The following is a 10486-nucleotide window of genomic DNA, read 5'->3' on the forward strand; positions in this document are numbered from 1 at the left end:
AGAGAGACACTCATTTTACTAAGTGGCCAGGGATAAATTCTGTTAAGGGGACATTTGAGTAGAGAACTAAATGAACTGAGAAGAGGGAATCCATGCAACTACATGTGGGGGCATTCTAACTAAAGGGTGGTAGACATCTGCGTGGTGTGTCTGAAATGCAAGTGGTCCTGTGTGACTCTGATGACTTCTCTATGAGCTCAGTCTCCACAGAGAACATTGAGCATTCAGAGTTCTCTGTCTGTGTAATGTTAGCCCACTGGAAATCTGCATACCTTCATCAGATTGTTAATGGTGGCCCAGAAACATCTCCACAAAGCCTCATTGTAATGCAGTGCCTTTGGTTTTTATCATGGGGTGTACAGAGAATGCTTCTCCACTCTCAGCATTGTTCTTTGGAGTACACAGTGTCCTATGATGCCCTATGGATTTAAAGCCAAGAAACTAATGATCATTCCTAAACAGTGTGCTTTCTCTTAGCAAGTAATAAAGAGCACGTGACCTATCATGTTTCACCCTTTTTGCCCTGATTCCTAGGAAGCTCAATGTTAAATTTAATATTCAATTAAAACAACAAAGTTAGCCTTCAAGGCTTTTGAGTATTTTTAATGCTTAATTGTATATCTGCTTTTCATTGCAAGCAGCCTCTAGTCCTTTTAGACTGGTGTATAAATAACACATGTACATAAAATCATGTATGACAAGCATAAAAGAAGGTTAATCTGCCTAAAAATAAATAACATTTATAGTTAGCTCATTGGATGCTGCAGATAAGCCATTGTTTACTATTCCATTTACATGGAGATGAATCAGGTGACCAGATCGGATCAGAAAAGGAGAAGGAAATATTGTTATTGACATATATGTTCATGTCTTCCTCCCTGAATGAATTGCATCACCTGGTGTCCATGGCGTTGTGTTTCTCCACTCACATGAACTCTGAGCTTGGCTGTGTGACCTGCCTTAGCTGATTGGACCTTACTAAATATACTGAGAGCAGAAACTGGTAATGATTCCAGGTGTTATCCTCTTGGAAGGCTGCTATCACCACGTGAGACAGCCAAGTCCAGCCTCCTTGAAACCTCCATGACTGCATGGAGAGAGAGGTGAACCATTGTAGCTGGTCCTCAAGCTTCATGCTGGGAATCCATGGAAATAAGCAGAACTCCATCCAAGTAACACAGAATCACAGGAATTGACTAATCCTTATTATTTTAAGCCTCTACATTATAACATTGGCTTGTTACACAGAAGTAGGCAACTGATACAGCTGTACTAAATTTATTTTAGAGCCAAACTTCTACAGAATTGTTATGACCTGGGACTATTACATACTTGGCTCATGCCTTAGAACATCAAAACTTCCTGAAGAACTTATTTTTCCAGAAATTAAAACATACCAACAAGAACACCTTTTCTCTGATTTCTCTGAGAATGTGCAAATAGAACGCACCTTTCCTGACCCACAGGCTGCATTGATAAAGCACATAATTGCTATTGTCAAAGAGCATATTAAATGATAAGGGCTTTATAAGGCCAAATAACTTTGGCATTCTGGGATTGGCAGTAGAACAGATAGAGATATGAAAAATATAGGAAAGTTTCAAAAAGATACTAATAAATCCTAACATGTAATATGCAATAGAAGCAGTAACCCATATCAAAGGCATACTAAAAAAAGAAACAAAATTATTTTCCTATGTATGGTACTAGAAAAATAAGTAAGCTGCTGGGGGGAAAACTCAAATTATCACATACTTCCCTTTATACTGAGTATATAGAGACTAGAATACTCATAATCAGCAGTATTATGCTTATACTGATTTTCATAAATAATTAGAAATTTTAATATTGATTATTGAGCTGTTAGCTTGAAATCAGCCATAACAGGAGTACTTATACCACATTACTTAGACAAATGTTAGAAAACAGGGGTTGTTTTGAGAGTTTGTCAATATACCATTGACAATGGACAGTCACACCCAGCCTTTAAGAGTTACATATTTCACAACTTATATATTTGAAATCTGTGAGTCAGGAATGGTGGCACATGCTTGTAATTGCAGCATTCTGGCAGGCTGAGGCAGGAGGATCGCAAGTTTGAGTTTACCCTGGGAAACTTGGCAACTTAGTGAGACTCTGTTTTCGAAAAAGAAAAAGAAATAAGGATGTAGCTCAGTGTAAAGGCTCTGGGTTCAATTCCCAGTACTGACCAAAAAAAATTTTTTTCATGAAAAATTTAGGAAATAGAGTTGGCTAGATAGTATATTTTACATTTTTCTGAAAAAAATATAAATGGAGTGAGAGTGGCAGCTGGACTTGCCAGGCTGCGAGGGACAGGGTGCAGAGCCGCAGTGCCATAGTAGCGGGCGGCCGAGACGGACCGCTGGGGAACCCCAGATGCCCGGGCTGAGGCCGAGGACCAGGGAGCTGCCTGCCCGCACAGGTCGACCAATCTCCGCGGTGCTCCCCGGAGGCCCCCCTCCCCCCGCCAGGGCTGCGCGGGCGGGAAGATGCCCTTACGCCAGCTTCAGTCCCTTTTCCGGCTCTCGGTTCCTCTTTCCTCCCAAGCAAAGGAATAAACTGTGATGAAGGAGAGCCCCCAGGCAACTGTGCAACCAAGTATTGCATGGTGAGTGATCTAATGAGGAGCTTGCAGCCTAGATGGGAGTCACTGATCTAAGTCACCTAGCTTCTGAATACGGGAACTGAGGGCTCCAGGACACACTACCATCTCCTCTCTAGTGTGTTTGGAAGGTCTGCCCACACCCTACCTAGGTCCGGAGTCGAGCGGAACATGCCAAATCAGCCCGCGGCAGACAGGCAGGTCTGCGCACGCCCTACCGAGGTCCCCAGTCACGCAGAAGACGCCAAATCACCCCGCTGCAGACAGGCAGCCACCTAGTTCCACACTACAAAGACGCAGAGGACACTAGACCACCAGACCATGGTACTGAGTCCCGCTGCTTCCTGCCCACAGGTAGGGGCTTCTGATGCGCTGTCCCACTGCTCCTAGTCCAGAGGAAGGGGCTTCCCGGTCACCATCCCTCCCACTGCTCCTGGCCCCTGCCCCACCTCTCCCAGCTCAGAGGAGGTAATCCGTGCAGGCGCTAACAGCCCCCTGCCCCAGTCAAAATGAGAAAACATGTAAATAAGTCTCAAAACGAGACTTCCAGATCACCTACAGCAACTCCAAAGGGAAATGAGATGGAATACTCTGATACTCAACCACCTGGACCCACTGAACTGGCAACAAAAGGGGATCTGGAAAAAATGAAATCAGAAATGATTTCTCAGATAACAGGAGAAATTGTGCCCCTAGTGCAAGACATGATTAATAAATCTAGAGAGGAGCTCAGGAACATGATGGAATCCCAACATAGGAAACAAATGGAATCCATAAAACAGATGCAAATAGATTTCCAGGACATGAAAAACTCCACTGAAAGTCTACACAGCAGAATGAGCCAATGTGAAGACAGAATTTCAGATATAGAAGATAAGATTGCAATTAGTGACCAGGAAAAGAAAAATTGCTTCAAAATTATAAGGGAACATGAGAAATCCACCCAGCAGCTGCTAGATGATGCAAAGAAGAATAACATAAGACTGATTGGACTCAATGAAGAAACAGGAGAGAGTGGAGATGACATAAAAAACCTCTTCACAGAAATAATGGCAGAAAACTTCCCAAGCAGGGGAAAAGACCTTGACATACAGATAAGTGAGGCATATAGGACTCCAAATAGCCTTGATAAAAAAAAATCTACACATTAGGCATATAATTGTTCAGATTCTAGAAACTCAACAGAAGAACAAAGTTCTACAAGCAGTTAGAGAAAAGAAACAAATCATATACAAAGGAAAGCCCATCAGAATCACAGCAGACTTCTCCACACAAACCATCAAGGCAAGAAGAGCTTGGAGTGACATATTCCAAGCCCTAAAAGAAAACAGCCTCCAACCCAGATTGATGGACCCTGCAAAACTATCTTTCAAAATGGATGGAGAAATAAGATACTTTCATGACAAAGAGCACCTTAGGAACTTTCTGAATACCAAACCAGCACTCCAAACAATTTTACACAATGGCCTAGGAACAGACATTGAGGATCACAGCCTCAGGAAGCAAAGCAGAATGAACCCATCTGGCATGACAAGAAATTAAATGTAAAGGGGGAGAACCCAACAAAAAGAAAGTCATGGCAATGACAAGTCAATACGTTTCAGTTATAACCACCAATGTCAATGGTCTCAGTTCACGAATCAAAAGAAATAGACTGGCAGAATGGGTCAAGAAGCAAAATCCAACAATATGCTGCATACAAGAAACACACTTAATTCAAAAGGAAATTCATAGACTGAAAGTTAAAGGGTGGAAAACAATGCTGCATGCAACAGGAACCTGAAAAAAAGCAGGAGTAGCTATCCTCTTTGCAGATCGAGTAGATTTCAAATCAACACTGATTAAGAGAGATGAAGAAGGACATGACATCCTTGTAAAGGGAAGAATCCAAGAGGAAGAGATGACAATCATAAATATCTATGCACCAAACACTAGTGTGCCCAACTATATAAAACAAATACTAATGGACATGAAAAGTCATATATGCACTAATACAATTGTAGTGGAGGACCTCAACACCCTACTGTCACAAATAGATAGATCAACTAGGCAAAAAATAAGTAATGAAATACTAGAACTCAATCGAACTCTTGAACAAATGAACTTAACAAATGTTTACAGAGTCTTCCACCCCACAAAATCAGAATACACATTCTTCTCAGCTGCACATGGGTCATTCTCCAAAATAGACCACATACTCACACACAGAACATGTTTAAGTAAGTGCAAAGGAATTGACGTTATTCCCTGTATATTATCAGACCATAGTGAGATGAAATTGGACATCCATGGCAAAAGAAACTCAAAAATTATCATAAACATGTGGAAATTGAACAACACACTTCTGAATAACCAATGGGTCACAGAGGAAATTAAAGAAGAAATCAGACAGTTCCTTCAATTAAATGACAATGACAATACAACATATTGGAATCTATGGGACACAATGAAAGCAGTCTTATGAGGGAAATTCATAGCAGTGAGCACGCATATTAGGAAAGCAAAACAAGCCCAATTAAACAACCTGATGCTGAACCTTAAGCTTCTAGCAAAAGAAGAGCAGGACAACCCCAAAGCTCATACAAGGGAGGAAATTATAAAGATCAGAGGAGAAATCAATGCAATGGAGACTAAGAGAACGATATAAAAAATCAATGAAGCCAAGAGTTGGTTCTTCAAAAGAATCAACAAAATTGACAAACCCTTAGGCAACCTTGTCAGAAAAAGGAAAGAAAAGGCCCAAATCCATGCAATTAGGAATGAAAAGGGTGAAATTACAATGGACCCAGCAGAAATCCAGAGGAACATCAATACCTACTTCCAGAACCAATATGCCAATAAGACGGACAACACAGAAAAAATGGACAGATTGCTAAATACATATGAATTACCAAAGTTGAATGAAGAAGACCTAAAAATTCTAAACAACCCAATATCAACCAGTGAAATTGAAAATGTAATAAAAAACTTATCAACTAGGAAAAGCCCAGGCCCTGATGGCTTCACTGCTGAATTCTACAAGACATTTAGAGAGGAACTCCTGCCACTACTGTTTAAATTCTTCAATGAAATTGAAAGGGAAGCAATACTCTCAAAATCATTCCCAGAAGCAAGCATCACCTTGATCCCCAAAGCAGAGAAAGACCCAACCAAAAAAGAGAACTATAGGCCAATCTCACTAATGAACATAGATGCAAATATCCTCAATAAAATACAAGCAAACAGAATGCAGAAGTTCATCAAGAAGATCATACACCCTGATCAAGTGGGATTCATCCCAGGGATGCAGGGATGGTTCAACATACGCAAATCAATCAATGTAATACACTATATCAATAGAGCCAAGGACAAAAACCATATGATTATCTCCATAGATGCAGAAAAAGCATTTGACAAAATCCAACATGCATTTATGATAAAAACCCTACAAAAAATTGGAATAGATGGTCTCTACCTCAAACTGATAGAAGCCATCTATGAAAAACCAACAGCCAATATTATACTAAATGGTCAAAAAGTGAAATCCTTCACACTAAATTCAGGAACAAGACAACGATGTCCACTATCACCACTCTTGTTCAATATAGTTCTGGAAACATTAGCCATGGCAATTAGACAAGAGAAAGAAATAAAAGGAATAGAGATAGGAAATGAAGAGGTCAAATTGTCATTATTTGCAGATGACATGATACTCTATATAGAGGACCCCAAGAACTCCACCAAAAGGCTTCTAGGCTTAATAACCAAATTCAGTCAAGTAGCTGGTTACAAGGTCAACACACAAAAATCAATAGCTTTCCTCTACACGAATAAAAGACTCACTGAAAGAGAAATAGGGCAAATAATTCCTTTCACAATAGCAGCCAAAAAACTGAAATACCTAGGAATCCACCTAATGAAAGAAATCAAAGATCTTGTCTCTGAAAACTATAGCACTCTGAAAAGTGAGCTTGAAGATGATATCAGAAAATGGACAGACATCACATGCTCCTGGATAGGAAGGATTAATACAGTGAAAATGGCCATACTTCCAAATCTGCTATATAGATTTAACGCAATTCCAATTGAGATCCCAGCAGCATACTTCATGGACCTTGAGAAAACAATCCAAAAATTCATTTGGAACAAGAAGAGACCCAGAATAGCAAAAACAATTCTAGGTAACAGAGACATGGCAGGCAGTATCACAATCCCCAACCTGCAACTCTACTACAAAGCTACTGTGATAAAAACAGCATGGTACTGGCAAAGAAACAGACTTGAGGACCAGTGGAACAGATTAGAAGATGCAGAAACAACGCCAGACACACTCAGCCATCTCTTTTTCGAGAAAGGAGCCAAACACCCTCACTGGAGGAAAGATAGCCTCTTTAATAAATGGTACTGGAAAAATTGGACTTCAACTTGCCAAAGATTAAAACTAGACCTATATCTCTCACCATGCACTAAACTAAAATCAAAATGGATTAAAGATGTAAATATTAAAATAGAAACTCTGAACCAGTTGGAACAGAGGTTAGGTAGAACCCTTGAAGACATTGGTGTAGGAAAAGATTTTATGAACAAAACCTCAGTTGCCCATGAACTAGCACAAACAATCAACAAGTGGGATCTCTTCTTATTAAAAGTCTTCTGCACAGCAAGAGAAACCACCAGCAGTGTGAAGAGACAACCCACAATGTGGGAAAAAATCTTCACCTGCTCTTCCTCAGACAAAAGTCTACTATCTCGAATCAATAAAGAACTTAAAATGATCAGACCTCCCAAATTTAAAGACCCAATCTGAAAATGGGCATCTGAAATGAACAGACACTTCTCAGACAAAGAAGTAGAAATAGCAAATAAATACATGAAAAAATGTTCAACATCACTGGTCATTAGAGAGATGCAAATGAAAACAATGCTGAGATTCCACTTCACTCCACAAAGAATGGCTGCTATCATGAAATCAACCAATAACAAATGCTGGTGGGGCTGTGGGGAAAGAGGAACCCTGCTCCACTGCTGGTGGGAGTGTAGACTGGTGCAAGCACTGTGGAAATCAGTATGGAGACACCTCAAAGAACTAGGACTGGAAGTCCCATTTGATCCCACTCTTCCACTGCTAGGGATCTTCCCCAAAGAATTAAAAGAATCAAACCACAGTAATATATGTGCGCCCATGTTCATAGCAGCACAGTTTGTAATAGCTAAAACTTGGGAACAGCTCAAATGCCCATCAAATGTAGAGTGGATAAAGAAAATGTGGGGTTTTTTTAATGGAGTACTACTCAGCCATAAAAAATGAGAAATTAGAGACATAGCTAAATGGATGCACATTGAGATGATACTCTTAAGTGAAATAAATAGGACACACATGTATAAATACCGAATAGTTTCTCTAGTGTGAGAAACTGAAAGTGTAAATAAGGACTAAATGTATACTAGGTAATGTGAAATAGGAAGAAAAGGGGCAAAGGGGAAGAAAGTGGGAGGGCTAGGACTAAGGATAGAAGGGAATGGGATTAATATGAGAAAATGGAAAAATAGGAACAAAATCTTTGTAAATAGGGAGGAATGGAGGGGTTGAAGGGAGGGCTGGGCAAGGGTGAAAAATAAGAACCAACAGAGATTATGTAAAGGTGCAAATTTCCGATGATGAATGTCATTATATTGTATACCTAAAATTTACCAATGATTAGAATGAATAATCGATAATGTAAAATAGGAAGAAAAGGTCCAAAGGGGTAGGGGTAATGGGAGGGGCAGGGGAAAGAAAAGAAGGGAAAGGAAAAATGCTGAGAAATGGAAAAAATGGAAATAAAGTCTTTATAAATAGGGAAGGGTGGAGGGGGTGAAGGGAGGGCTAGGAATGAGGAAAAAATAAGAACCAAGATGCATTATGTAAAGGTACAATTCCCAATGAGAAATGTAATTGTGTTGTATACCTACAATGTACCAATAAAAGAATTTAATTTAAAAAAATAAGTGCATATAGAAAAATAACAAAAAGAAATATTTCACCTTTTATTTGTCTGTGTTTTCCAAATTGACCACATAAGCCATGTCTTACTTATGTCATCATTTAAAAAATAAGAACAGAAGAAAATATTGCAATTTCAATTTACAAAAAGGAAGCCAGAAACTCCTTCCTCCCTGCAATAGTAAAAAATCATTAATACTATGATGCTGTATTATGGTTTGAGTGTGGTTTGTGCCTCAGAGTTTCTAGAGGTGGGAGCCTGATTGCAATGTGACCATCGTGAGGTGCAGAGCCTTGAAGTTGAGCCTCGTGGAGGAAGCCCAAAGGGGCATCATCCCCAGAAGCCATTAGTGCCCATCTTACAGCAGTAGTCAGTTCTTTTGTGACTGGCTTAGTCCTCAGGAGAGTGGGTTGTCACAAATCAAGGCCATGTGCTTGGCTTCTTCTGCACATGGCTGTTTCCCTTTCTGCTTTTCCACCATGTTATGATGCAGCTGGGAAGGTCTCACCAGATGCTTGTGTTGTGCTGTTTGGATTTTCCAGCAGTTGAACTCATGAGCCAAATAAATCTCTTTTCTTAGCAAGGTTTTCAACCTCAGGTATTTTGTTATAGCAACAGAAAATAAACTAAGACAATCAGGCATTGAGCTAGGGAAAGGCATATTTTATCACTGAATCCTCACCACACTACCAGTTTGCAGATGATATATTAAGGCTTGAAATAGTGAACGGAGTTGGCTGAAGTCATACTTCTGGTAAGCAGCAGAGCAAATGTCTACATTCTTTTCACTACATGGTACTGGTTCCAGTATTAAACTGTGACAGATGCTAAAAATCATCCTAAATCATTAATGCTTATAAAATCTCTCAAGCTTTCATGTAGAAACTATTTATCTTATTTTAGTTAGAGGTATATGGACCATGACTAAGGCAGAAAATCAGAATGTGATTGTGCAAACCCTAGAGGCACACAGGGAACTAGAACTAGTGACAACTGAAAGCTGAAGACACAAGCCCTTTCAGGACTAGGACTGCATCTTATTCACTCTCACATCTTTACTGCTCAGCTCCTTGCTGGTCTAAGGATTTGGAGTAAATGAAGAATGAGAGGAAAGAAAAACAGCAAGGGAAGTAGCAAGGGTACGATTAGAGTGGAAGGTGAAGTAAGGAAAAGAAGAGAGAAATTAATCAGAAAGCACACATAGGAAATAAAAAATGTAGCAATATAGGGCCCTTTAGTGTATGAACAGTGATCCAATCCACCCAACTGCTTCCAAGAGCATCTGGGTAATATTACAGCCACGTCAAGAGCTGATACTCATGATTAAGATGACAAATCATAGAAAAACATATTCAGTATCATCTTTTTCAGAAGGTAGTAATAATACAAAGTACATTTTCAAAGCATGTCTATCATAAGTGACTAAGTTTGATGTTTAGATGTGCCAATATGAACCATACAGAAAATTTATTTCTTTAGAAGAGTTTATTCCCTAACCACTGGGAGTGGTTACCACTGATGGCAGATGCATCTCCATTCAAACAAACTCTGCAATGGAATTGATGACACGTAGACTCTTCCAAGGGTTATTTCCATGTTGCATCACAGGTGTTATCAGCATTTCATGTTCATTTGGAAAGCTCCACCCTTCCTTGAGAGTTAAGACGGGAGTTTTTTGTTTTCTGTTTTGTCCTCTGGACATACTCTCCCAAGTTTTAATCCATCTTTCTAGCTGCTTCCGCTTTGTTTAAAACCCTAAACTAGAATCAAGAAGGTGGACAGGACCAGAGTGGTTAATAATAACTAAACCAGAGTCAGAAAGCTGGACAGAATCCTCATTGCAGTGGGCACAAATCAAAAGCAAAGCCAATCAGAGTTGCCCTTCTCCTCTATGGTTACT

The sequence above is a fragment of the Heterocephalus glaber genome, unplaced genomic scaffold (assembly GCF_053883595.1).
Source record: "Heterocephalus glaber isolate CG9 unplaced genomic scaffold, H.glaber_assembly_v1.0 deba00000071, whole genome shotgun sequence".
Taxonomy (NCBI): Eukaryota; Metazoa; Chordata; class Mammalia; order Rodentia; family Bathyergidae; genus Heterocephalus; species Heterocephalus glaber.